The sequence below is a fragment of the Schistocerca piceifrons genome, chromosome 1, assembly GCF_021461385.2.
Source record: "Schistocerca piceifrons isolate TAMUIC-IGC-003096 chromosome 1, iqSchPice1.1, whole genome shotgun sequence".
Classification (NCBI taxonomy): Eukaryota; Metazoa; Arthropoda; class Insecta; order Orthoptera; family Acrididae; genus Schistocerca; species Schistocerca piceifrons.
The window spans coordinates 1202726943-1202753923 of record NC_060138.1 but is presented as its reverse complement, the minus strand read 5'-3'; the positions used below and the strand labels follow the sequence as shown (position 1 = coordinate 1202753923).

Below are 26981 nucleotides of genomic sequence, written 5' to 3'. Positions count from 1 at the left end.
AAAACACGTACAAGTAAAGTGTGTTCTTATTTTCATTGTGGGTGACTGGATATCCGTATATTTTCCATGCCACATACTAAAGGTGTCCATAGCAAATTGTCAGTACGGCATCTGTCACATCGTAGAACGTCAATCACACCATAATTAAGAGCAATGTCTGGGTCACGCTTACATCGCAGGAGATGCAATAGTGGCGCATTTCATTCATTTCAGGCGTCAACTTCGCATTCCAATTTCTTGGGATGTAACTGACATTTTGTGATGCAATGAACACCATTGTTACTGTGATTTCTCATGTTATTGATTGCGAATAGAATAATATAGGGTGTGCATTTAAAAAGCAGCACAAGTTTGTGTTGAAACCAATATTTGCACATGGTTTACAATTCCTCATAATATTGACTTTCATGAGCCCCTGCCATATTGATATTGACAAACGGCTTTGACGGGTATGAACCCGTCAAAGCCGTTTGTCAATATCTATTATGATCCCAGAAGTATTAGCATTGAAAAGTTTAGGTAGGACACCCTGTATGTTATTATATGAAAAATTGTAAAAATTAGTACGTATGTATATAATAGAAGGAAACATTCCACGTGGGAAAAATTATATATAAAAACAAAGATGGGGTGACTTACCGAACGAAAGCGCTGGCAGGTCGATAGACACACAAACAAACACAAACATACACACAAAATTCAAGCTTTCGCAACAAACTGTTGCCTCATCAGGAAAGAGGGAAGGAGAGGGGAAGACGAAAGGAAGTGGGTTTTAAGGGAGAGGGTAAGGAGTCATTCCAATCCCGGGAGCGGAAAGACTTACCTTAGGGGGAAAAAAGGACAGGTATACACTCGCACACACGCACATATCCCTCCACACATACAGACTAAGCAGACATATTTAAAGACAAAGAGTTTGGGCAGAGATGTCAGTCGAGGCAGAAGTGTAGAGGCAAAGAAGTTGTTGAAAGACAGGTGAGGTATGAGTGGCGGCAACTTGAAATTAGCGGAGATTGAGGCCTGGCGGATGACGAGAAGAGAGGATATACTGAAGGGCAAGTTCCCATCTCCGGAGTTCGGATAGGTTGGTGTTGGTGGAAAGTATCCAGATAACCCGGACGGTGTAACAATGTGCCAAGATGTGCTGGCTGTGCACCAAGGCATGTTTAGCCACAGGGTGATCCTCATTACCAACAAACACTGTCTGCCTGTGTCCATTCATGCGAATGGACAGTTTGTTGCTGGTCATTCCCACATAGAATGCATCACAGTGTAGGCAGGTCAGTTAGCAAATCACGTGGGTGCTTTCACACGTGGCTCTGCTTTTGATCGTGTACACCTTCCGGGTTACAGGACTGGAGTAGGTGGTGGTGGGAGGGTGCATGGGACAGGTTTTGCATCGGGGGTGGTTACAAGGATAAGAGCCAGAGGGTAGGGAAGGTGGTTTGGGGATTTCATAGGGATGAACTAACAGGTTACGAAGGTTAGGTGGACGGCGGAAAGACACTCTTGGCGGAGTGGGGAGGATTTCATGAAGGATGGATCTCATTTCAGGGCAGGATTTGAGGAAGTCGTATCCCTGCTGGAGAGCCACATTCAGAGTCTGGTCCAGTCCCGGAAAGTATCCTGTCACAAGTGGGGAACTTTTGTGGTTCTTCTGTGGGGGATTCTGGGTTTGAGGGGACGAGGAAGTGGCTCTGGTTATTTGCTTCTGTACCAGGTCGGGAGGGTAGTTGCGGGATGCGAAAGCTGTTTTCAGGTTGTTGGTGTATTGATTCAGGGATTCCGGACTGGAGCAGATTCGTTTGCCACGAAGACCTAGGCTGTAGGGAAGGGACCGTTTGATGTGGAATGGGTGGCAGCTGTCATAATGGAGGTACTGTTGCTTGTTGGTGGGTTTGATGTGGACGGACATGTGAAGTTGGCCATTGGACTGGTGGAGGTCAACGTCAAGGACGTTGACGTTGACCTCCACCTGTCCACGAAAGAGGAAGCCACCTGGTAGAATTTTGCACAGAGCATAACTTAATCATAGCTAACACTTGGTTCAAGAATCATGAAAGAACACTATATAGATGGGATGAACCCCGGAGGTACTAGAATGTTTCAGATAGATTATATAATGGTAAGACAGAGATTTAGGAACCAGGTTTTAAGTTGTAAGACACTTCCAGGGGCAGATGTGGACTCTGACCACAATCTATTGGTTATGAACTGTAGATTAAAACTGAAGAAACTGCAAAAAGGTGGGAATTTAAGGAGATGGGACCTGGTTAAACTGAAAGAACCAGAGGTTGTACACAGTTTCAAGGAAAGCATAAGGGAACAATTGACAGGAATGGGGGTAACAAATACAGTAATAGGAGAATGGGTAGCTTTGAGGGATGAAATAGTGAAGGCAGCAGGGGATCACGTAGGTAAAAAGATGAGGGCTAGTAGAAATCCTTGGGTAACAGAAGAGATACTGAATTTAATTGAGGAAAGGAGAAAATACAAAAATGCAGTAAATGAAGCAGGCAAAAAGGAATACAAACGTCTCAAAAATGAGATCGACAGGAAGTGCAAAAATGGCTAAGCAGGGATGTCTAGAGGTCAAATGTAAGAATGTAGAGGCTTATCTCACGAGGGGTAAGATAGATACCGCCTACAGGAAAATTAAAGAGACCTTTGGAGAAAAGAGAACCACTTGCGTGAATATCAAGAGCTCAGATGGAAACCCAGTTCTAAGCAAAGAAGGGAAAGCAGAAAGGTGGAAGGAGTATATAGAGGGTCTATACAATGGCGATGTACTTGAGGACAATATTATGGAAATGGAAGAGGATGTAGATGAAGATGAAATGGGAGATATGATACTGCGTGAAGAGTTTGACAGAGCACTAAAACACCTATGGAAATGGAAGAGGATGTAGATGAAGATGAAATGGGAGATATGATACTGTGTGAAGAGTTTGACAGAGCACTGAAAGACCTGAGTTGAAACAAGGCCCCGGGAGTAGACAACATTCCATTAGAACTACTGACGGTCTTGGGAGAGCCAGTCCTGACAAAACTCTACCATCTGGTGAGCAAGATGTATGAGACAGGCGAAATACCCTCAGACTTCAAGAAGAATATAATAATTCAAATCCCAAAGAAAACAGGTGTTGACAGATGTGAAAATTACCGAACTATCAGTTTAATAAGTCACAGCTGCAAAATACTAACACGAATTCTTTACAGACGAAGGGAAAAACTGGTAGAAGCCGACCTCGGGGAAGATCAGTTTGGATTCCGTACAAATACTGGAACACGTGAGGCAATACTGACCTTACGACTTATCTTAGAAGAAAGATTAAGGAAAGGCAAACCTACATTTCTAGCATTTGTAGACTTAGAGAAAGCTTTTGACAATGTTGACTGGAATACTCTCTTTCAAATTCTAAAGGTGGCAGTGGTAAAATACAGGGAGCGAAAGGCTATTTACAATTTGTACAGATACCAGATTGCAGTTATAAGAGTCGAGGGGCATGAAAGGGAAGCAGTGGTTGGGAAGGGAGCGAGACAGGGTTGTAGCCTCTCCCCGATGCTATTCAATCTGTATATTGAGCAAGCAGTAAAGGAAACAAAAGAGAAGTTCGGAGCAGGCATTAAAATCCATGGAGAAGAAATGAAAACTTTGAGGTTCGCCAATGACATTGCGATTCTGTCAGAGACAGCAAAGGACTTGGAAAAGCAGTTGAACGGAACGCAATGGACAGTGTCTTGAAAGGAGGATATAAGATGAACATCAACAAAAGCAAAACGAGGATAATGGAATTTAGTCGAATTAAGTCGGGTGATGCTGATGGATTTAGATTAGGAAATGAGACACTTAAAGTAGTAAAGGAGTTTTGCTATTTGGGGAGCAAAATAACTGATGATGGTCGAAGTAGAGAGGATATAAAATGTAGACTGGCAATGGCAAGGAAAGTGTTTCTGAAGAATAGAAATTTGTTAACATCGAGTATTGATTTAAGTGTCAGGAAGTCGTTTCTGAAAGTATTTGTATGGAGTGTAGCCACGTATGGAAGTGAAACATGGGCGACAAGTAGTTTAGACAAGAAGAGAATAGAAGCTTTTGAAATGTGGTGCTACAGAAGAATGCTGAAGATTAGATGGGTAGATCATATAACTAATGAGGAGGTATTGAGTAGAATTGGGGAGGAGTTTGTGGCACAACTTGACTAGAAGAGGGGATTGGATGGTAGGACATGTTCTGAGGCATCAAGGGATCACCAATTTAGTACTTGAGGGCAGCATGGAGGGTAAAAATCACAGAGGGCGACCAAGAGATGAATACACTGAGCAGATTCAGAAGGATGTAAGCTGCTGTAGGTACTGGGAGATGAAGACGCTTGCACAGGATAGAGTAGCATGGAGAGCTGCATCAAACCAGTCTCAGGACTGAAGACCACAACAACATCATATCTTACCAAAAAACAGCTGAGAGTTGCATGTGTTTGCAGATGAGGTTGGTGTTCAATTGTTGAAAACTGGAAGGGCTTTAGACACAAGATGGATTTGTCCAGTTTCAGAAGTCTGTGAGAACTATGAGGTTCTTGCAAACCATTTTATAGCAGCCAAAGACAACCTAACACATGATGCTTCACATAGATGGAAGTATGAAGGCCTACACAGGAAAGTAACATTGACATGTTTGTGTTGGATTTTGCGTTGAGGTGTTATGCATTTCAAGAACTTTCAGAAGTTAGTAAGGAACTGCAACACTGATATGTACACATATTTGGTCTAATAAAAAACTTCAGATGTTTATTAATACATTTATTGCTCAGAAAGGCACTCCAGGAATTTATTATGAGCAGTGAGAAAACTAAATAACTGCCCATTAATCCTGTTGATTATTATGATAACCATTCACAAGCGATTGAAACGAGAATGCTGAGATGGAAAGATGCAGCTTTCACCAACTCAGCCTATATGATACAGAAATTGCTCCAAAGACCTTAAAGACAACAATACTTTTGAGGAAAGAGAGACTGAGTCACTTGCAGTTTGCTTTCAATTGAGCAAAAGAGATATGATTTAAGCATTTTGCGAATACATTTTTGACAATTGTGAGAATTTGGTGGACACTGCAAAAACAAAACAAAATATGCCATAAATTTGCTCTGGTTGACAGCTACCATCACGGCAATTTCAGTGCCATCTAGTTCATGTGCGAGATGGTTTTCAAAAATGAATTTGATAGTTACTGACAGTATAGCCTCTCTGTTACCAAAAACTGTTTCTTCAATATTTTTTCTGAAGTTGAATGGCCACCACTGACTAGTTTTGACTCTTCAATTTATGTGGAAACTTGCCTGCTTTGTGACAGCCCTTTGGTGTAGACATCAACAGCAAGTCAAGAGAGAGAGAGAGAGAGAAGAGGGACATTCAACAAAATCCTTTCAAAGCTTTGGACAATTTTTTCATTTTTCAGTTGTCTTACAGCTCAAATTTACATGTGTTCACATTATTGTAATTTCATTTTTGTAACAAATTGTAAACTGAGGACATAATATTTAGTTTAATTAATACAATATGTAAAAATTGATGGTTGGTGTACATAGAAGTTTTATTTTTTACCAGTACTAATGTTGTATTCACACTTTTAAAATGCTCAGGTACGTGTTAAAATAACATTTATGATATCTAAATTTTAGATTCCAATGATTTACCTGTAAACTATGTGGTGCTACAGAAGAATGTTGAAGATTAGATGGGTAGAGCATGTAACTAATGAGGAAGTGCTGAACAGAACAGAGGGGACAAGAAATTTTTGGCACAGCAAGCACATTCATAGCAAAGTACAATGCAATAGTTATTCAATGTGAAGAGGTTTGCACAGGATAGAGTAGCATGGAGAGCTACATCAAACAAGTCTTCAGACAGAAGACAACAATGACAACAATAACAACAACAGCAGCAATAAAATTTGTGGAGACTGTTACAGTGCATGCAGAATAACGTGGCCAGTAGATGCACAGTGAGCACACATGGGGAGAGTGGTAATGGTGGGGGTTGTGTGCAGGCAGTGTAGGAGAAAATGGAAAGCACTTGAGGGGAAGTGCCATTCTAAACTGAAGCCTATATTGATATTTTATTGTAAATGTTAAATGGAATCCATCCACACCCAAACTTGCATGGTGACTATTCAAAAAAGATCTACAGTTGTCTCTGCTTTGGTTAGTATCTAACAATAATTCCACTGAAAATGCATCAAAAGCAAAGATTTATTTTTGCCTAGCTTGTTAACTGTCACTTTCAGAGAAGCACAATGAGTGGCGAATTTTGAGTAATACCTACATTTCTCTTGTTGCTACGTTAAAACTTGCTTCTTTTGACAAAACACAATGTCACTTCACTAACATGTTGTACAAACACAATTGCGAGAGAATTTTGGAACAGTGGTTTATTAAGTGAGAAAGTGAGGAAAAGTAAGGTCAACAGCTGATGAAGCACATCCTTGATACAAAAATAAACGAGTAATATCTTCACTTACATTGTTCCAAAACCCACAGCATTTCTCATTTAATCGGCTATCAATGGCTCTTAAAAATTACATTATTTTTTTAAAAAGAATGTCTGTAGCTGGTGGAATAATGTGCTAAAGAATGTTTTGCCTATTAACTATATGGCACAATAACTTCCCTTCACATACTATGATTTGCCAAAATCTTGTTTCGATATCTCAAATTGATTATGAAATGTGAGAAATGTTGTGGATATTTCATTCTGGATGTATCATCAGTGCGTGCGATTGCAAATGAGTGTGCTGTATCAGATCAATTTTCTCACGATTGCCGACAGATACAGACCTCCATACAAGTCTAAAAAATAATTCAATATGAATATAATAGAGGGAAACATTCCACGTGGGAAAAATATATCTAAAAACAAAGAAGATGTGACTTACCAAACGACCCCATTACTCTTTCCTCCTGAAGCAACCGTCGGTTGCGAAAGCTTGAATTGTGTGTATGTTTGTGTGTCTATCAACCTGCCAGCGCTTTCGTTTGGTAAATACATCTTCTTTGTTTTTAGATAGAAATAATTCAATATGTTATATAAATTTCATACATAGCAACACATTATGTAATATCCACCAAATGTAAAATCACAGCAACCTCTATTCTTCATTGCATACTTTTTTTAATTTCACACAGTGTCTTATTTAAATGCAAATATCAGAATAACTGACCATTAATGCAGTGATGGGAATGTCATCATGAAGCTGACACTTAAAGCTGTAAGTAATGCAAAATTGATTTTTTTTATCACATAGTTTGTGTAAAACCATTTGAGAAAAACTGCAGGGCATGGGCTTCAATTTTGTCATTGTCGACCAGTGTAAAGCAGGCAAACAATGTCAGCCACCCCTTCCGAGCAAACGAAGTGACTTGTCCAGTGCTTGGATGAAAACTGGCCACCATATCCTGTGCAGACTCTAATACAGACCCCAACAAAGAAGGCGTAAGTATTACACAGATGTGTTATATTAAAGGCAGAGAGACTTTCTTTTTCCAATCCAACACATCATTCTCCTAAATACCATCAAATATGGATATTAATGAATAACGATTGGCTGCCACAAAGAATGTTTCTCCACAGGTCTTAAGAAAATGAACCAATGTGTCTTCCGATGTAAACCATTCCTTATTAAAGAAATTACTCTTTTAACTAAGTTCATGTGCTGCGTGTACGAAAAAGGAAACAGGAAATGGAACGGGTCAAATTCAGAAATGAAATGGTGAAAACAACTGTGGCAAAGGAAGAATATAAACTGCTACTGGAGAAAGAGCAAGCTACTACAGACGTGTAGGAAAGACAGATTACTTTAAACACAATGTACAGAAAAATCTGGATACAACAGTACAATACAAGCTATCTGCATTTACTGCAAATAGCAACAGAAAATGGCCATATGTTGGAGTTCTTACAGAAAATGAAGGGTTTGAGAGAGTTTGTTATGTTGATGTATACTATAAATGTCGATTCCCATTTGGATCTGCTTAAAAAGCATGAGTACATTGTACCTAAATGCAGTGGACTGGATACTGTGCATTTAGCAACAGAAAATCCATTTGTGGCCTTTAAAACAGATGAAATAACTATATTTATCTGGTGGTTTGCAAACGTCAAACTTAGAATTTTATTCCAAAGCTCTACAAGGAAGTGGAGGAGAAAGTTGTCAATGAACACCCAAGACAATGTGGAATGCTATAATAATAGTATAATGCAAGAAATAAAAATCAAATTAAAAACCCTCAATGTAAGAAGGAACAGAGCTAATTGTTAATAGGATATAGCAGATAGTTTACAAGAAAAAAAAAGAGACACACATCAGAATTCAAGAAGGTGTGTTGTTTGTATTTAGTGCATTATATTTAAAAATTAAACTGGATACTATCAAACCATGCCAATAACCATAGAGAAACAACTGTTTTCTGTGTGTAAATGTAGAGAGAAAAATTACTAAAAATTTGGTGTGGGTTGGTTTCTCTAGCATTCCACCCATCAAGACAGATGTATCTATGAAGTCTTTTCGGGAGCACTACTACTACTCCCCCCAAATGTCTATCCAGAAAAACTTATGTTAACACAATGCTAGATGTCTAATCCATCCCTTACTTACACTAAAACACATGGACTGTGGTGGAAGGCATCAAAGGTGGGTATGCAGACTTTAGCTTCATTAAATACAGCTTTAAGCTTAATGATTCTTACAAACTTTTGCTTGACCACATAACAAAGGTTACACCCATTCTTTCACTTTTCCGTACACTGGTACAGAATACTGATCAACTGTGGCTATCAAAGCTTTTTATCTACTCTAAAAGATCCAAGATGTGTTTAACATATGGAGATAATGTTTGAGGAATCATTATAATGCAGAGATGAGGAAACAGCTCAGGAATTCCATAACTGATGTCTGTAGAACTCTCTGGCTGATTAGTATATCTGAAAATGGTTACAAATCCAATGCACATATCACCTTAGGGCTCTAAGCTACAATTAATTTTTGTTAACTGGCAAAACTTTGTTGCATCTCCATAATGATTTGTAAGTAATGGATCTGTTTACATAATAACTTTCTTTTCTACTGTCAGTCGTAATTGTGTTTTTAAGTATGGTGTGTGTTTCGACCGGTAGACATACTTTATATTAATGTCCACTAATCGGTGTCCAGATAATTTTCATCAGGTAGTGTATGGTGCAGTCACAGTCACACAGTGCAATATGAGCAACTAAGAGGGGAAACAAGTTTGTGCATCCACACTGTTTGAGTAAGTATTGGAATTACACGTAGTTATGTTAAGAAATGCTGATATTCAGAACAGTGTATATTGCTTAAGACACTCCCTCTGGCTGGCTTGTGACACTCATCAGCCCCTGGTGCAGGGTGAGGCAGTTAATACGTTTATCCTCCTTCCAGTGGTTATGTATTTCTCTCTCTCTCTCAAAAAAAGAAAGATAGTCTTGATTCGTGATTATCAATGTTAGGAAGTTATACGACATTAATCATTGTTAACTTACATCATGCATAGTGTTGAATCTTCCTACATAATCAGACCAAGCTACCTCACAGTTTTCTTTTATTTTCCTGCCCCTTTTTTCTACGAATCTACTGCAACACAGTGTCTACTTACCTTGCGCAGCCTGACAATGACATTGTGTCGGCCATACTGGATCATGAATTATAATAATTAATACAAGGATACCTCAGGAAAACATACAGCAGACATATTGTCTCATAAATTATAGTGATAAAGATAAGGGTGACATCAACAGAGGTGGCCATTTTTGTAGATATAACGATAGATCCTAAATATTCGTGGGAAACCTGGCAATCATTCTGGTTGTCCTCATACCTGCAGCCAGGACAACACCCCATCTCCCATTCTGAAGTTAATGAATTACCTGAATAAAATTAACCTTCTTTGCAATGAACAATTGGTTTTCAGACAAAATCAGGTGCTGGGTTTGCTGCAGCACAGTTTATGAAAATTTTTAGATTAGATTCAGTTTTCATTCCAAAGACCCAAAAAGAGATGATTCACATGGTTGTTGCATATGTCAGAAAGTATAACATAAAAACAACAACAAAAAAACCATCTGAATCTAATTTTCACTTCCCTAATCATTTGTAAGGAGATTGTCAAAATATGTGAATACATTACAGTAAACTGTAAGTGAAAATATTTACAGAATTAATACATTGTCAGAATGCAACATAGTTATGCACAAAATATATTATTTTGACTGTTACAACCAAGTACTGTCAAAACTGAAATCTAACAGACATTTTCGCTGAAGCTGGTCTAACAGATCCTGTTACGATATTCATCTATATAGTAGGAGGAGCTGCGTACCAGAAAGTTTTTCAAACTCTGTTTAAACTGTGCTTTACCTGAAACCAAGTTTTTAATGTTTGCTAACAATTTATTGAACATGTGAGTTCCTAAATATCACCCCTTTTTGGGCCAAGGTTAAGTGATTTTAGGTATTTATGTATATTGTTCTTATTCCTAGCATTGATACTATGTATTGAGCTATTGGTTGGAAACAGAGAAAATTGTATTTGCAACAAATTTCATTGAGGAATAAATATACTCAGAAAAAGTGGTTAGAATACCCAGTTGCTTGAACAGGTTTCCACATGATTTTCTTAAAGTTACACAACAAATGAGTCTTATTTCATGCTTTAGCACTCTCAAAACTTTTGCATTGTCTCCTACACCTGAAGTCATTTGCATTGCAAATACAGAATTGTTTAGGTGCTTCACCAATTGAAATGAATTTATTACCAAGTTGTAATACCAGAAATTTAACACTATCAACCTCTTCTATCTGCATGTCTTCATATGTTGGAAGGTAAACTCGTACAGGTTCTGAACTGCATATAAAGGGCCTTTTCAAAGTTTAACGACAGCAAATCAGCTTTAAACCATTCATTAATGCCAGCAAAACTTTGATTAGCAGCCATTTCTAAATATGTATTTGACTTTCTATTCATAGCAATGTTTGTATCAGCTACAAACTAAAACAAACTTAGCATCTCGCAATGTAACACACAACAGGTCATTCAGGTACACAAGAAAAAGGAATAGACTCAAGATGGAACCTTGAGGAACACCACTTGTAATTAATTCCCAATCAGATGAAGACCGATTGCTCAGTCCAGAGATATTTCACAATGATACTATGTTTCCCGTTAGTTAGGCAAGTCTCTAACCATTTTGCAGCACTGCCGGTGACACCATAATTTTCTGATTTGCTTAAGATAATGCTGTGATTCACACAGTCAAAGGTTCTTGAAGCATTAGACAAAGGTGGCCACATAATAGGTAACTTCTTTGATCTGTCAAAGGTTTCTGACACAGGTGACCACAGAATCTTATCACATAACTAGAGATATTACGAATAACAGGTGAGACAAATAATTGATTTGAGTTAAAACAGCAGAAAACTGCTGTATCCTTGGCTGTCACTTATGTCGCAACAGTCAGCCTAACAGAAAAATGGCTCTACCATCTCCTCCTTAGGAAAGAGGGGCGCTGTACCATCAACTGTCACCTAAGTCTCACCCTCCAGCCACAGAGCAGTCTGCCTTGCGTTGCCACCCTTCAAGTATGTCAGCAATGCAACCGTGGGATACCACAACTTCAGCAGCCACCATGGTACCAAGTGGTGTCATGCTCACCGTACGCAGCACTGTTATCATTAGCACTATCTTGCCCCTGCAAGTTAAGTGCGACCATCACAATTCCCTGGTATTCTTCCATCGAATGGCTTTACAGCAAGTCACCCAGCCATCCCAGACAGTCGACATCAGGAGTTCACAGTTCTCTGGTCTTTAAGCCAGCCACACCTCTTGCCCATTAATCAGAGATTACTGTCTCACATTCCACATCCAAGCCACTGAGTCATTGTGAGTGTATCAACCACATATGAATACTTCCCAGCTAAGTCAGTTATAACTATTACAACAGATCACGGCAGTGTGAGAGACTACAAATAGCATAATGATAAGCTTTTTATGTTTTAAGAAACTGTTACTGTATTTGGTGAGAAAACTAACAAAATTTCATAGTTCTCCACCTACTTGGGTGCGTTCATCCATCAGTAGCTTGCATCACTCAACAGTGGGTCACATCCAAAACGAACTGGAGTTTCTCATACTTCACAGACATTATTGGTAAAACACTTATGAGACTCAAAAATATGTTAACATAGGTGTGCCTCAGGGGTGCTTATTGGGCCCACACCTTTTCTTAATCTGTACTAATGATTTCCCAAAATGGAGAGAAAATACTGTTTGCTAACAACAGCACTGTACCAATCACAGATAATACATCATCATCACAGATGGAAAAAAAAAAAAAAAAATGTTCTCAGAGATATCCACAAATAGTCATTGGACAATAGAGTATATGATCTTCCACAAAGAAACAAAAAACTGCTAGACTAAAACTCAACAGTGCTCTATTAGAATGTTTGAACAGCCAGCTGAAACGGACGTATTAACTGAAGATTTTGGCAAAGAGAGTATGTATAGCTTATGTTCTTTGAATACTTACTCCAGATTGCTACATTTTATGCCTTAAAGCAAACTTTTGGATAGGCTACATGCATTCACCCAAAGAAAGCAGGTGTTGACAGATGTGAAAATTACCGAACTATCAGCTTAATAAGTCACAGCTGCAAAATACTAACACGAATTCTTTACAGACGAATGGAAAAACTAGTATAAGCCAACCACGAGGAAGATCAGTTTGGATTCCGTAGAAACACTGGAACACGTGAGGCAATACTGACCTTACGACTTATCTTAGAAGAAAGATTAAGGAAAGGCAAACCTACGTTTCTAGCATTTGTAGACTTAGAGAAAGCTTTTGACAATGTTGACTGGAATACTCTCTTTCAAATTCTAAAGGTGGCAGGGGTAAAATACAGGGAGCGAAAGGCTATTTACAACTTGTACAGAAACCAGATGGCAGTTATAAGAGTCGAGGGACATGAAAGGGAAGCAGTGGTTGGGAAGGGAGTAAGACAGGGTTGTAGCCTCTCCCCGATGTTGTTCAATCTGTATATTGAGCAAGCAGTAAAGGAAACAAAAGAAAAATTTGGGGTAGGTATTAAAATTCATGGAGAAGAAATAAAAACTTTGAGGTTCGCCGATGACATTGTAATTCTGTCAGAGACAGCAAAGGACTTGGAAGAGCAGTTGAATGGAATGGACAGTGTCTTGAAAGGAGGATATAAGATGAACATCAACAAAAGCAAAACAAGGATAATGGAATGTAGTCTAATTACGTCGGGTGATGCTGAGGGAATTAGATTAGGAAATGAGGCACTTAAAGTAGTAAAGGAGTTTTGCTATTTGGGGAGCAAAATAACTGATGATGGTCGAAGTAGAGAGGATATAAAATGTAGGCTGGCAATGGCAAGGAAAGCGTTTCTGAAGAAGAGAAATTTGTTAACATCCAGTATTGATTTAAGTGTCAGGAAGTCATTTCTGAAAGTATTCGTATGGAGTGTAGCCATGTATGGAAGTGAAACATGGACGATAAATAGTTTGGACAAGAAGAGAATAGAAGCTTTCGAAATATGGTGCTACAGAAGAATGCTGAAGATTAGATGGGTAGATCACATAACTAATGAGGAGGTATTGAATAGGATTGGGGAGGAGAGAAGTTTGTGGCACAACTTGACCAGAAGAAGGGATCGGTTGGTAGGACATGTTCTGAGGCATCAAGGGATCACCAATTTAGTATTGGAGGGCAGCGTGGAGGGTAAAAATCGTAGAGGGAGACCAAGAGATGAATACACTAAGCAGATTCAGAAGGATGTAGGTTGCAGTAGGTACTGGGAGATGAAAAAGCTTGCACAGGATAGAGTAGCATGGAGAGCTGCATCAAACCAGTCTCAGGACTGAAGACCACAACAACAACAACAACAACAACATGCATTCAATCCTCAGTTACATAATCATGTTTCCGAGGATATGTGCTGGGAACACACAGACCAGAGCAGAAAGAAGTTGTGTATATAATGAAAAATACTAGTCGCAGCATCAGGACTCACTTATTTAAAATGCTAGAAATTCTGATTAACTTGTGTGAATATATATTTCAGAATAGAATGTATATTAGGGAAAGTATTCAACTGTAAGCCACAAACTGCTCAATACATGAGCATGGGACCAGAGCAAGTCACAGTTTACAACTAAACAGAGAAAAAAGTCAAACACAACAGTATGTTCTATCATGGGCTAAAATTGTACAACAGCCTGCAGCTGGAAATTAAAGATGTAAAAGGTTCCAGCATCTTTACCCAAAGGCTTAAAAGAGCATCTGTTAAGTAACAGTTCTTAAAATGTAAATGAATACTTAATATGCCCTCATAACTAAATAATATGCTTCAATACGTAAATTTACTTCCATGAACATGTGTTGTATAAGAACATGTAACTAGAAATACTGTGTGTCTAATTATAAGAATTAGAAAAAAAAGTAAGAAAGCCTAAATTATTTAATAAAAACCATTGTACCATGCACTGATGACATCTGTACAATGTACATTCAACCATGGATGAATAAATAAATGATTCTATGCGTATGTTTCCTTAGCAAGGCTGTTTCACAGTTTCAGCTGTAAACAATGAGCTTATTCCCAGTCCATCAATGGAATGGAATTTCCCTCTCTCTCTCTCTCACACACACACACACACACACACACGCACTGCAAGAATTCAAGTTACGTTTGTAATAACGAATGGGAAGGCACCTTTTCATGAAGTATTCTGGGCTTTATAGTTCTCCACGATTTTCAAAAACTTTGAATTTATTTCTATTGTCCAAATTTTTTGACGATTACATTAAAAATGACTTTTCTGCATGTCAGCAAAAACTAGGACACGCATATTACGGTCCTTACAGGTACACATGTAATGCTAAGTGAGAAACAGAAATAATGTATCTTTATGGCAAAATCTTTAAATACTTAGCGCCGTTACAATTTCTAGCGTGGCTAACTAAATTGTTTACACGGTATTAGAAGCACGATCATGTTCCGGTAGTAGTTTTTATCTCATTCTTGACTAGATAAATTCACTTTATCAGTAAGCTGCCATGCCGGTGCTAGTATTCTTTTACTGTAGGGCGTGTCCTATTATGTGTTACGTACTGGTGTAATAACCATTAACCTGTGACTAAACGTTGAATTAACACACTGTAACTTCAACTCTTTCTCAGTGCGTGTGCGATCGCGGGCCAGTTAACAACGTCCTCTGTCAGCCACAATATGCATCTGCCTTACATAAAAACTTCGCGTGTGACAGTTGGTTTCTCTGCTCACCAGATTTCGCTGCTGTCTTGACGGCAGTCTGCTGATGCTGCGAGAACGGCACAATGGGAACGACCTAGCGCAGCGTGAGTGCGCACTGACAATGAGCTTCTGTGTTATAAACGCTGTTATTTGCACGTTGTTAGGCAATCGGAATTCCGGGAACGTTGCGTGACATGCTGTAAAACGATCGATAAGAACGTAGTCTCCAATATCGTCTATTTCTGATTTCTACTGAGACAATAAACGTTGAATTTTATTTAAGCAATTCAAACAGCCTAGTTAGTAAGCGGCGCATTCTGTGCCTCCAAAACAGACAATTCTGTTCGTTAAATTCTGCTTGCTAACATTCTGTTCATCGATAAAAATGTAAGACTTTAGAGATGTCAACTTAGGTTCCACATTTCCACATGATATGTGTACGATAAATGCTCTATATTATGTACAGGCAATAAACGAAAAGAACAGAAAAAGCAGTAATCGTAAAACTGAAGATTCACGGCGATGATGCCTGCAACAGCAGTGATCCACGTAGGCAGACATGTAGGCGTTGATCCAGTGTTCGGGTCTGGGGAGGGGTCACAGTCTTTTACTATTTCTCTCCATCTCCCCACTCCCACACTTGCCAAATATAACTTGCCCTAATATCTACATTAACGTGCATCGATGCCTACGATTTTAATAATAATATACCTGTAAGTAAAATGTATAAAAAATTTAACATCACCGTAAATTGTCTGCATCAATTGTTAGTAGAATGCTTTTGATTATTTGTTTGCGAGCGGTTTCATGATCCCTGCACTCTCCCGTCCCCAGTGGATCAGCACCTATAGACATGTTAAAGAAATCATTGGTGTGATAATCTTACCTCAGAAGTCAGATGAATGTCAGCCCCTCTCGTGTATAAAGAAATCACTGGTGTGATAATCTTACCTCAGATGTCAGATGAGTGTCAGCCCCTCTCGTGCAGAATACAAATCGAAAAAAATTTACTCGGGACTGATAAGTTTGAACCGAGAGCGCCCAAGATACAGTCATCTTAGAACGTAATGGTTCTTACACAAGACAGAGCTAAGAGACTTCAGATTGACAAAAATAGTACTTCATGCAAACCGCAACGCATGTATAATTGTCTTGAAATTTCCTTTCTATTCGACACACTAACTATTTTCGTCAATTCCACAGACCATTATACGATCAATCTTTTGCTTTCAGAGAACGAATTTCATATGTGGAAGAAATAATGATTGTTTCATACTTACACATTCCTGCATCCCGTTATGCTCATCTTAGAAGTACATGCAAGCTGTGTAGCCAAAAGAGGAACCTTTGTAGGACTTTTGATTCATCAACAGACCTTACCTTTGAATGACATATTTTAGAGATTGGCGTAGCCAGGCTCGGACAGAGAACGGATCTGGAGGGGGTCATAGATTGTTACTGCTCTCCTCCCCCAACTCCTCCGCAGCTGCCACCTCAGATATAGATTCATGTTCATTGACACTGTCAACGTTGGAGACAAGCTATCTGACGTAATTTTTATATTAAGTGTTCAAAAGCCTCGAAGTCAACATCGCAAATAAATTTTTATTTTCATTACATTGTTTCAGCTACACAGGAGCCACCTTCCGATCTAAGGTATAAAATTTCAAATAAGACCACTAAAAATAATTCTACTATGATTTACTGTCCAATAATTTCAAATAACCGAGGTATCTGTGCATTCACACCAAGCCCTCAAAAAACTGATACTTTCTTTTGAGACATATGTACATTATGTACTCTATAGAGATACAGGAATATACGATTATACTTTGTCTTGGACAGACCTATTAGTCTTATTGGTACGCACGTTACACCCGTTTAACCTCAGTTCTGGGCAACGTTACCGCTTAGAATAGGTCGACTAAGTATTAAGACTCATTTTCACAGGTGCATTCCGCGCAACACATAACTACGTATCTGCGTATTTTTGATCGTAAGAGTGGAAATGTTACCCTTGTGGTGGAATATGTAGCGATGTTGGTTGCAACAAATACATTTCAGGGGTTGAACTTCGAGCAACGACTTCTGTTGTTTTCTGATGCATAAGATTAAGATAAATTCCACTAGCCTAGGTTGTGCACCCTTTACGTTTGCGCTCGGGTGGCATCTATTATACGTTTATCAAAGAAAAAACCTGATGTAAACATTGTACTACGTATTCTTCCGCGTTTGCTGGAACCTCATTGGATTTCCGTTTCACGTGTGACTGCTGCCAAGCAGTCTCGAGTACTGTCAAGTACTATAATAATGGTGAGTTTTGTGTTCTGCGTTACGCGCACATAGACATTTTTAGAAAAACTGGACCTGCTGTTACATGTACTTACAGATACTAGATGGATACATTATGATATTGTGATAGGTGGAGACGTAAATGCTGAATTTGATGTTACAACACAAAAACGTACTGTCACTGAACTCCAAAACCTACTAAGCCAGTGCAACTTACATCCAGTCAATAACAAGCATACAAGAGAACATGCATGTCTCGACAATATTTTTGTAAATTTTAAAACAACAGAAGAATCATGTTTTGTGACAGTTTTTCCATATTCTGATCATGATTCAGTATCTTTAAATTATACAAGTAGGTTCCCTCTTGATAAGAGTTATGTAAATAAGCCAATCCCAGAAGTTGTGGTCACTAGACCAGTCACAGATGAGAAAACTGACAGGTTTCGTACGTCCCTTTCCAACAGAGATTAGTTTGGCCTGTGTTATGATGACACACATTATCTGCCAGTAAAGGTACTATTTGATAGGTTTCTTAAAGCATTTTTGGGACACTTTGATGACTGCATTCCAATAAAGAAATGCAAAGTAACTGACAGAGTCCTACAAGCAAAAGTTCCAAATAGACAAAATACATGGTATACAAAACAGCTGTCTGCTATGAAAAACCAAGTTATGTTGCTGTACAATATTTATAGAAATCTGAAAACCAACCATGCTAAATTAGCCTATGTTAGATCTAGGAATGAATACAAAAAAGCAATTGTGGAAGCCAAACAAGCACACAATCTCAGAACTATCGAGAAATCCACCAATAAGTGCAAAGTAGCATGGACACTAATAAATAGTGTCGCCAAAGACAAAACAAGTGACAAATTTAGTATCTCTCCCCAGGAATTTAAGGACTTTTTTATTAAATCAGTTGAGTAAGTAGGAAGTGCTATAATTAAACCTGAAATCAGCTCATCATAGTTACTGTGAAAAAATATTGCTAGCTCATCAACAAACACAAGTACCTTCAATTTTTCTGAGGTCTCACCTAGTTTTGTGTTAACCCTAGGATGCATGGTGCCGAAAACACACATGAATGCATATGCATATTTCCCAATATAATGTTTTCCTCTTTCCATATAATCATTCTTTGGAGTTAAATTTATTTCTGTCAAATTTACTGTCATATTGAAAGATTCCTAAGATAATGCAACAGGATCTTGTGGGCCTGATTAACATTTTATTAATTTAAAAAAAACTCTAAGAGTGAATTTTTATTAGTTATATCCATTTACATACAACATATACAAATAATTTTATTAATTCACTTATAAGTTGCAGTTTACATTTTATAATATTTATTACAACAAATTTCTTCAATTAAAACATACTCATTATTCACAATATTATATATATAGGCAATATTTTGACAAAAAGTTATTATTCATTGTGCACATAAAATTGCATTTTTCTTAATCTTCAACATGGGACAAACAAGAAGCACAAAGAACGCCACTATCTTCCTTACAAATGTTGGTTTTACACTTAATGCATGTCATACCACTTTTCCTGTGTTTATTATATGGACAATAATTGCATCTTCTTCTTTTTCCTGAAACAGGTAGTTGGTTCGGCAATATGACATCTTTTTGAACACCACATCTTTGCATGGTACCAATGATTTTCTTGGAAGATTATGGATCTGAATACGAAGTTCCATTAGTGATCTTACCATTTCCTCTGCTAAATCTCTTTGGAACAAACGCCTTTTATCACTTCTTCCACTATGGTATTTAGATGTTGGGCGGAAAACAAAATTTCACTGTTCATTGCTGCGACGTCCATCATATTAATCCATAATGCAAATGGCCATCTTCTTGTTTGTCTCTTGCAAGTGTAATAACGAATTTTCTGGTCCATTTGATCTACTCCACCCTTCGTAGAGTTATAGAACTTTATTATTATTATTATTATTATTATTATTATTATTATTCGTTACAGTCAACTTTGGACTACGCTAAGCATCAGTCATTTCTTGTGCTTTTTCTTGCGTTCTTCCCAGTACTTCTTCATTTTTTCTGAGTGGGCTTCTTTACGTTCTTGCGACCAGGTTGTTCCCGTCTTCTTTGATTGCGTTCGGTCTTTGAATCCCTGTATTTTGTTGATGGCATTCCTATATTCCATTCTGTTGTAAACTGTCTCTGGTATAATGTTCATTTCTGCAATGTCTTCTTTTACTTCTTTCAGCCAGTTAATTTGTGTCTTTCTGCTTTCCATGTATTCCAGGATTTTCTTTGCCGTTCTTTCTGGTGCCATTCTTTTGACATGCCCATAGAAACTCAGTCTTCTCTTTTTAAAGGATGTTGTCAGTTTTTCAATTTTCTCGTATAACTCTTTATTGGATCGCAATTTATAATCTTGTCCATCCTTTTTAGGTCCTAAGATCTTTCTCAGTATTTTTCTCTCTTTTATTTCCAATTTCTCCAACAGACGTTTTCTGTTCAGTGGGATGCATTCAATCGCATACAAACTTTCTCGTTTTATTACCGCATTGTAGTGCCTGAGCTTGGCATTGATGGAGATCGACTTTTTATTGTATACATTTCGGCATAGCTGGTATGCCGTTTCCATCTTTATTGCTCTTTCCTGTAGTGAAACATTTGGTAACCCTGTCGGTGTAATCCATTCCCCTAGATACTTAAATTTATGAACTCTCTTAATTATTCCATATTTAGTTTGCAATGTCTGTGTTGGGTCTGTTTTGTCCTGTATCATCAGTTCTGTCTTTTCATACGATATTTGTAGACCTGTCTTCTCAGCGATCTCATGCAGCATTTCTATCTGAATCTTTGCTGTTTCGATGTCATCTGCCAATATTGCCATGTCATCAGCAAATGCCAGACATTCAATTTTTGTTTTATTTCTTCCTAACGTTATCCCATTTTTCACTCCAGCTTCTGCCATCTTCTTTCTCCATTCCCTGACCACTTTTTCAAGGACAATGTTAAACAACAGTGGGGAGAGCCCATCCCCTTGTCTAACACCTGTTCCAATTACAAACGGTTGTGACAATCTACCCAAAAACTTCACTTGCGATTTTGTTCCCGTAAGGGTTTCCTGGATTAGACTTCTGCTTTTATCATCAATCCCAAATTCTTCTAATGTGTTAATCAGGGTTGGTCTATCAATAGAATCATATGCTTTTTTGAAGTCTATGAATGTAATTACTAGATTTTTCGATGTGCGTGCGCGAAGTTGTATTATGGAGAGTAGACTGAATATCTGTTCACTGCATGATCTTCCTTTTCTAAACCCAGCCTGATATTCACCCAGTTCTTTCTCTACTTGATTTCAATCCTGTTTTGTAGTGCCTTGGATAGGATCTTATAGGCCACTGATAACAATGAGATACCTCTGTAGTTATTTGCATTTGTCTTGGCACCCTTCTTATGTAACGGATGAATCAATGCTGTCTTCCATTCCTCTGGAATCTTCTCTGTATTCCAAATCTCTTCAAACAGCGCCTCGAAATTATTTATTAAGTTTTCTCCTGCGTATTTCAGTAGTTCCGCGACTAACGAATCTTTACCAGATGCTTTATTGTTTTTCAATCCTTTCAAGATCTCTTTAATTTCTTCTTTATTAGGTGGTTCAGAGTCTGGTAGCTTATTCTTAGGCTTCTCAAATGTCAAGGTTTCATCAGGTCTTTTGCAGCTTAGCAGCGTTTCAAAGTAGTTCGCTAGGTGTTGGCAATTTTGTTCCACGCTGGTGATCAGATTTCCTTTTTCATCTTTGAAGCAGAGTGTCGGTGGTTTATATCTTGTTATTGTAGTTCTGAATGTTTGAAAGAAATTGCGTGTATTGTTCTTAGAAAATTCATCTTGTATTTTCTGTATTTGTTGTGTGTCATATTTCCTTCGTTCACTTTTAATGATTTTCGTCGTTTCACGTCTTTGCGTTTTGAACTGCTCCCAGTCAGTTGGCCTTTTGGTTGAGTTGTATTTCTCCCAAGTTCTGGCTCTTTTCTGTAGTGCTTTCTCACAGACCTCATTCCACCAGGGATGCTTTTTCTTTTTGGTTAGTAAAATTGTTTGTTCTGCTACGTCTCGTATTGAGGTTGCAATTTCTTCCCATTTGTGACTTTTGATTTTATCTGTCTTTTCCTTGTAGTCGTCTAAGACTTGCTGATTGAGCATTAAGTCCTGTACTCTATATTTGGCTATTTTTGTTTCGTCACTCTTGTGACTTCTTTCTGGTGTTAATTTCATCTTAATTTTGGTCAGATAATGGTCAGAATCAAAGTTGGCCCCTTTCACCACCTGTACATCTTGAATGTCCCTTGAATTATCATAACTTATTGTCACGTGATCAATCTGGAACTCGCCAAGTAATTTGTTCGGTGATTTCCATGTTGTTTGTTTTTTGGGATTCTTCTGGAATTTAGTTGTCATAATGTTCAATTTGAATTTCTCACAAAACTCTACTAATCTCTGGCCATTCATGTTAGTTTTAGTGTGTGCTGTAAACCTCCCTGTGCTTTTTGATAATTCGTTTCTTCCAATTTGTGCATTAAAGTCTCCTAACAGAATTGTAGTGTGTTGCTCAGGGATCTTCCCTATTGTTTCTTCCAGTTCCTCCCAAAAGGTCTGCACTTTCTCTGGATTTTGTTGGTTGTCTTTATTTATTGGTGCATGGGCATTTATAAGTGTGTACTTTTTATTTTTATTTCTGAATGTTATCAATGATATTCTTGGTGATTTAGATTTAAATTCTAGTACCTTAGTAGAGAATGAGTTATGTATCACAAATGCTGTGCCATATACCCGAAGACCTTTTGTATTCTTTACTATCTGTGCTGGTTTCCCTTTATAAATCCTGTACTGGTCTGCCTGTACTGTATCCTCATCTGGGTATCTTGTTTCTTGTATAGCCAGAACTTTTAGTTTGTGTTCATCCATTAGTTTTGTCAGTTCTTTTTGTTTACCTGTTCTCAGCATTGAGTTCACGTTCAGTGTTCCTATGAACGTTTCATGTCTGTTCCTATGTTTAGCGTTAGGGATCCTAGGACCCTCCGACTGGTCTGTTGCGCAATGATGCTGGGCCCCCGGATCCGAATGCCCAGCTTCGGTGGTATTACCGCCACAGGGAGGAAACTTTCTCATTGCACCTTCCATTTCTGATACTTGGTTAAAGCTGTTGTTTCCAGAGGTATACACCTCCTTCCACTAAGACTTAGTTCGCTACACTAAGAAGTTAATTCAGGCCGCTCCTCTGGAGTACAGACGCCTTTCGCAGCCGCTTCTCTGAAGTACAGACGCTGCTGATTGAAGATAACTCTTCCGCTCCAAAAGCCGTTGGGACATATAGTGTCTTCTTCCGCCTTCTGGACCGTTGGTTAATCTTCACCTTTTCCGCCAGTTCCGCCGTTCCGATGATCTTCATCTCCGCCTTCACTGCCGTTGAGGTCTTCACCGTTACCCTGGCAAGGGACCCTTATGAGGTACTATCACCCGGGCCAGGTGAACCAAGGTTTTTTAACGAGGTTGTTACTCCTCCCCCTCCTCCTTTTTCAACCGGGCTTGGGACCGGCTTTGGCGGAGTTGTTATAGAACTTTATTATATCTGGTTTCTTTTTTGCATGAGTTTCATCAATGTTTCTGTCATGGTGCATTGTGCTAATGAGAACTACAGACTTTTTTCTTTTTGGGAACAAAACTTACCAATCTAAATGCAAACAAAGAGGAATAAACCGCTCTTGAAGCAGATAGTTTCATCTCATTAGGAATTTCTGGTTTATTTTGTTTGATTGTTCCCACCACTGAAATTTGCTTCTGAAGCATCTCTTCTGGCAGCTGCATACTAGTAAAGAAGTTGTCAACAGTAATATTTTTTGATGATCCTTCAATGCTTTTAGCAAGATCTTTCACCAAATTCAATCCAAGATTTTTCTGGATAGGTTCATGGGGTTTCTTTCCTGTGTAAACAATTCCATCTAAAGCATATGCAGATGTACGAGTAGCATCACATAACCAAAATATTTTTATGCCATATTTGGCTGGTTTAGAGGGCATGTACTGGGTGAAGCTGCATCTTCCACGAAATGGGACTAGCTGTTGGTCAACTGTGAGCGAATCATTGGGAATCATTCTATTTCTACACTTGTCAAGAAATAGTTCCCATACATAGTGAACAGCTGCAAGTTTGTCATCTGCAGCTCGAGCTTCACAGGTACGCCTGTCATCAAATCTAATCATTCTCCTTATATCCTCGAATCAATTTACTGACATGGTGGCCTTATATGTAGGATATCCCTTTTCATCCAAGAATAATTCTCTAATAGGGACATCCCAACTCTTCTCAACACCAGAAAGCAGTAAAAGACCAAGAAAACCCCCCATTTCAGGAAGCGAAACGTTTTCCCACGTTTTACCTCATAAAGCAGCCACTCTTTTACCTTCAATATTTGTGCAGTTGATGATTTCCCCTAGTATTTCCTTGGAGATGAAAAGGTCCCAGGCATCAGGCATCCTTAGGTTTACAGGTTTTCAGACCACGGGCTGGACCAGGTGCCTTCTTTACGATAATATGGACAGGCGTACGAAAAGTTGCAGGAGGATCTAATTTCCAAATCGTTCCATTCCGACTAATGTATGTGTGATCTTCTATACCTTTTTGTGGTGGTTCTTTATTTTTCAGACTCTGATGAAGTAATATTATCGGAAGGACTGTCATCTGCCTCAATATTCACATCTGCGGGTTCGTTGGCTGATTCTTCACTACTTACATCTTCAAAAATATTTCCTTCCTCGCAAGAATCATCCTCTTCAAACCACTGAGCCACAACACTTTCAAAATTAGCTGCATTTGCACGTACTGACTCTCTTGCTTTGCGTGTCGAAGCCATAGCAAAAGGCGTGTCTCTCGGACAGCAGCTTGTGCAACACTAAACGAGTCATACCCGTAACAATATGGGCCTTGCAACAACAAACAAACTACAGTAACAATGAGGCTGACAAGAGCAGCACAGGATACCAATACTATGCAATAATAAAACATTTGATAGCAAAAAGATCAATAATACACCGACATCGCCAATATGTGAAAGAAGTGTGTATTATTTTTTAGTTATAGTAATACTACAGCTACTGCTGCTGTTGGCACTCCTGTTGCTGGAAATACCACTACAGTTATTGTTGAATTAATAACTGCTCTCAAACAAATGTTGAAGACAATATAGGCTAAAGAACATTTATAAATGTGTGAGGCTCCTGAAGCCCTGCTTATGCATTCAAGGTGTACGGATAAACGTATTGAATTATACAAAAAACTTAAAAAGGTATCTCGCTCAGACTTGATAGGAGGAATGTCACAGTGTTAGTGAAAGACTACTGGAAAGCAGTTTGAAATCAAACAAAAAATTACAGAATTTTTTAAAAATGAAGACATACTAGGGCCTCAGAGGCCCTGTATATGCATCGTAGGGTTAAGAATAGTGAAGCAGTTAAAATCATCAGACAGTGTAGACATATATGACCTGTCTTGTAATATGCTGAAGAAAGTAATAGACTGTATAGTGTACCCCCTAACATATTGTATAAACAAGTGTAAACTGGAGAGTTTTTCCCTGATGAGCTTTAACTGTCTAGGGTAGTTTCAGTACATAAAAAAGGAGATAAAAATTCTGTCTCAAGTTACAGGCCAATATCCATAGTCCCAGTTTTTTCAAACGTTCTAGAATGCATAATTTACCAACAATTATCTATTTACTTTGATAACATAGGATTAATAAGTGGATCACAGTATGGCTTTAGGAAAAACCTGTAAACCATTGATGCCATAGACAATATTGTAAATACATCCATCAAGTATTTGAAGATAAATGCTTTGCTCAAGTGACTTTTTGTGACCTAAGCAAAGCCTTTGACTGTGTAGAACGTACACTACTACCTGTAGTGCTACAACGATGAAAATTAATATTACAACAATGTCGAACCTTATTTTCATGATTTAAAGAAGTATTCATGATATTAAAAATGTAATTAAAATTTTATTATCTTCATTTTTGTGCTCAGTGTATCAAAGACTTTCCAGTGCACGGAATAAATTAGCATTGTTTGTACTACGAAACTATATATGATTGTCAAGGGTTAAGCATGTAATAATTCGATGTAAGACATTTTGTTGAGTCTGACTTTTGTTCTCGTACTGGTCGGCAGAGAAGGAAAAGTACCTTAATCGATGTGAAGGTATAAAGGCTGTAAAAAGGAGAGAGAGAAAAGGTAAATACAATTTATTCAAAACAAATATCTCCCAAGTGTAACGTCTTGTCATTTCCTTTAACTAAAAATTGCAAGGTCTAATCTGAGCCTGTCCTGAATAACAGGGAAGAACATTTATGTTATCATATATTTTCTTCGTTTGACCACGGTTGTGATTCGCATGTTTCTTTTTGTTACGCGCAGTGTTATGAATATTTTCATTATACGCGCCAAAGTGCACACAGCTCTAATCGAACCTGCGTCTTTCGGAAACGATAACTTTTAATCAGTACAATTACGAGAATACCGCCTAAATCGCAACTGTGATCGCAAAAGTGTTTCCTGGACCAAATAATTCTTATAAAATGTGTATTCTCCAAAGCGAGCAGCATTGCACTATCGCTGACTCGCAACAATCGAAAGAGTAAAATCAATGCTTAAATAAAATTGTTACCTTTTAATAATTATTATTATCCCATTAAATAAATAAATAGCAATTCAGTGGCTATCCAATCAATAAACAGAAGGGGCAATTCAGTGGCAACCTATTGACAGGACTAGCTTATATGTGTGTGCTAATGTGTGTTTTTTCTACTTGTTTCATGCTGTAATGAGCGGAGATCTACGACGACCCTAAGCACGATATTTTTGCTGTACCATTCCATCCCAGCGGCAGCAGAAAGAAGCACTGAATAAGGTAGGCGCAACATCGTCTTCAACCTGGTACTGTATCTTACTAAAAAAAAAAAAAAAAACATGATAATTTTACATATTGGGAGTGTCCCCTCTTAGGAAGCTATAAGGGTCAATTATATTTAAATAACTGCGAGAAGGATCAGTAAAATTACAGCATCAAGTGTTTTCAGTAGAGGTTAACTGAACGAGATTGGAACCGAATTTTAATCAAACGAAAGTGAACATTTATAGTACTGATTCCAATCTGGTACAGTATAGTAATTATTTTATGTTTTGTGTGACGGAATAATTGATGTGTTGCGTGTGACGTATTCCCGATTAGACGTGCACCCAGACATTTGCAAACATGGTGAAAACAGTGCGACGTGTAAGAAAAGCTACACAGCAGGAAGTAAC

General features: G+C 38.2%; 1 protein-coding gene across 1 annotated transcript in view; it reads right to left on the bottom strand.

Moving 5' to 3' along the window:
- LOC124802543 (serine/threonine-protein phosphatase 6 regulatory ankyrin repeat subunit A-like) overlaps positions 1–16784 on the bottom strand; it is a 407755-nt gene extending 390971 nt beyond the window's left edge. Inside the window, exon 1 of the mRNA XM_047263406.1 lies at positions 16729–16784. The gene's annotated coding sequence lies outside the window, so the exon portion shown is untranslated. The remainder of the gene's footprint in view (positions 1–16728) is intronic.
- Between the last annotated feature and the right edge of the window lie 10197 nt (positions 16785–26981).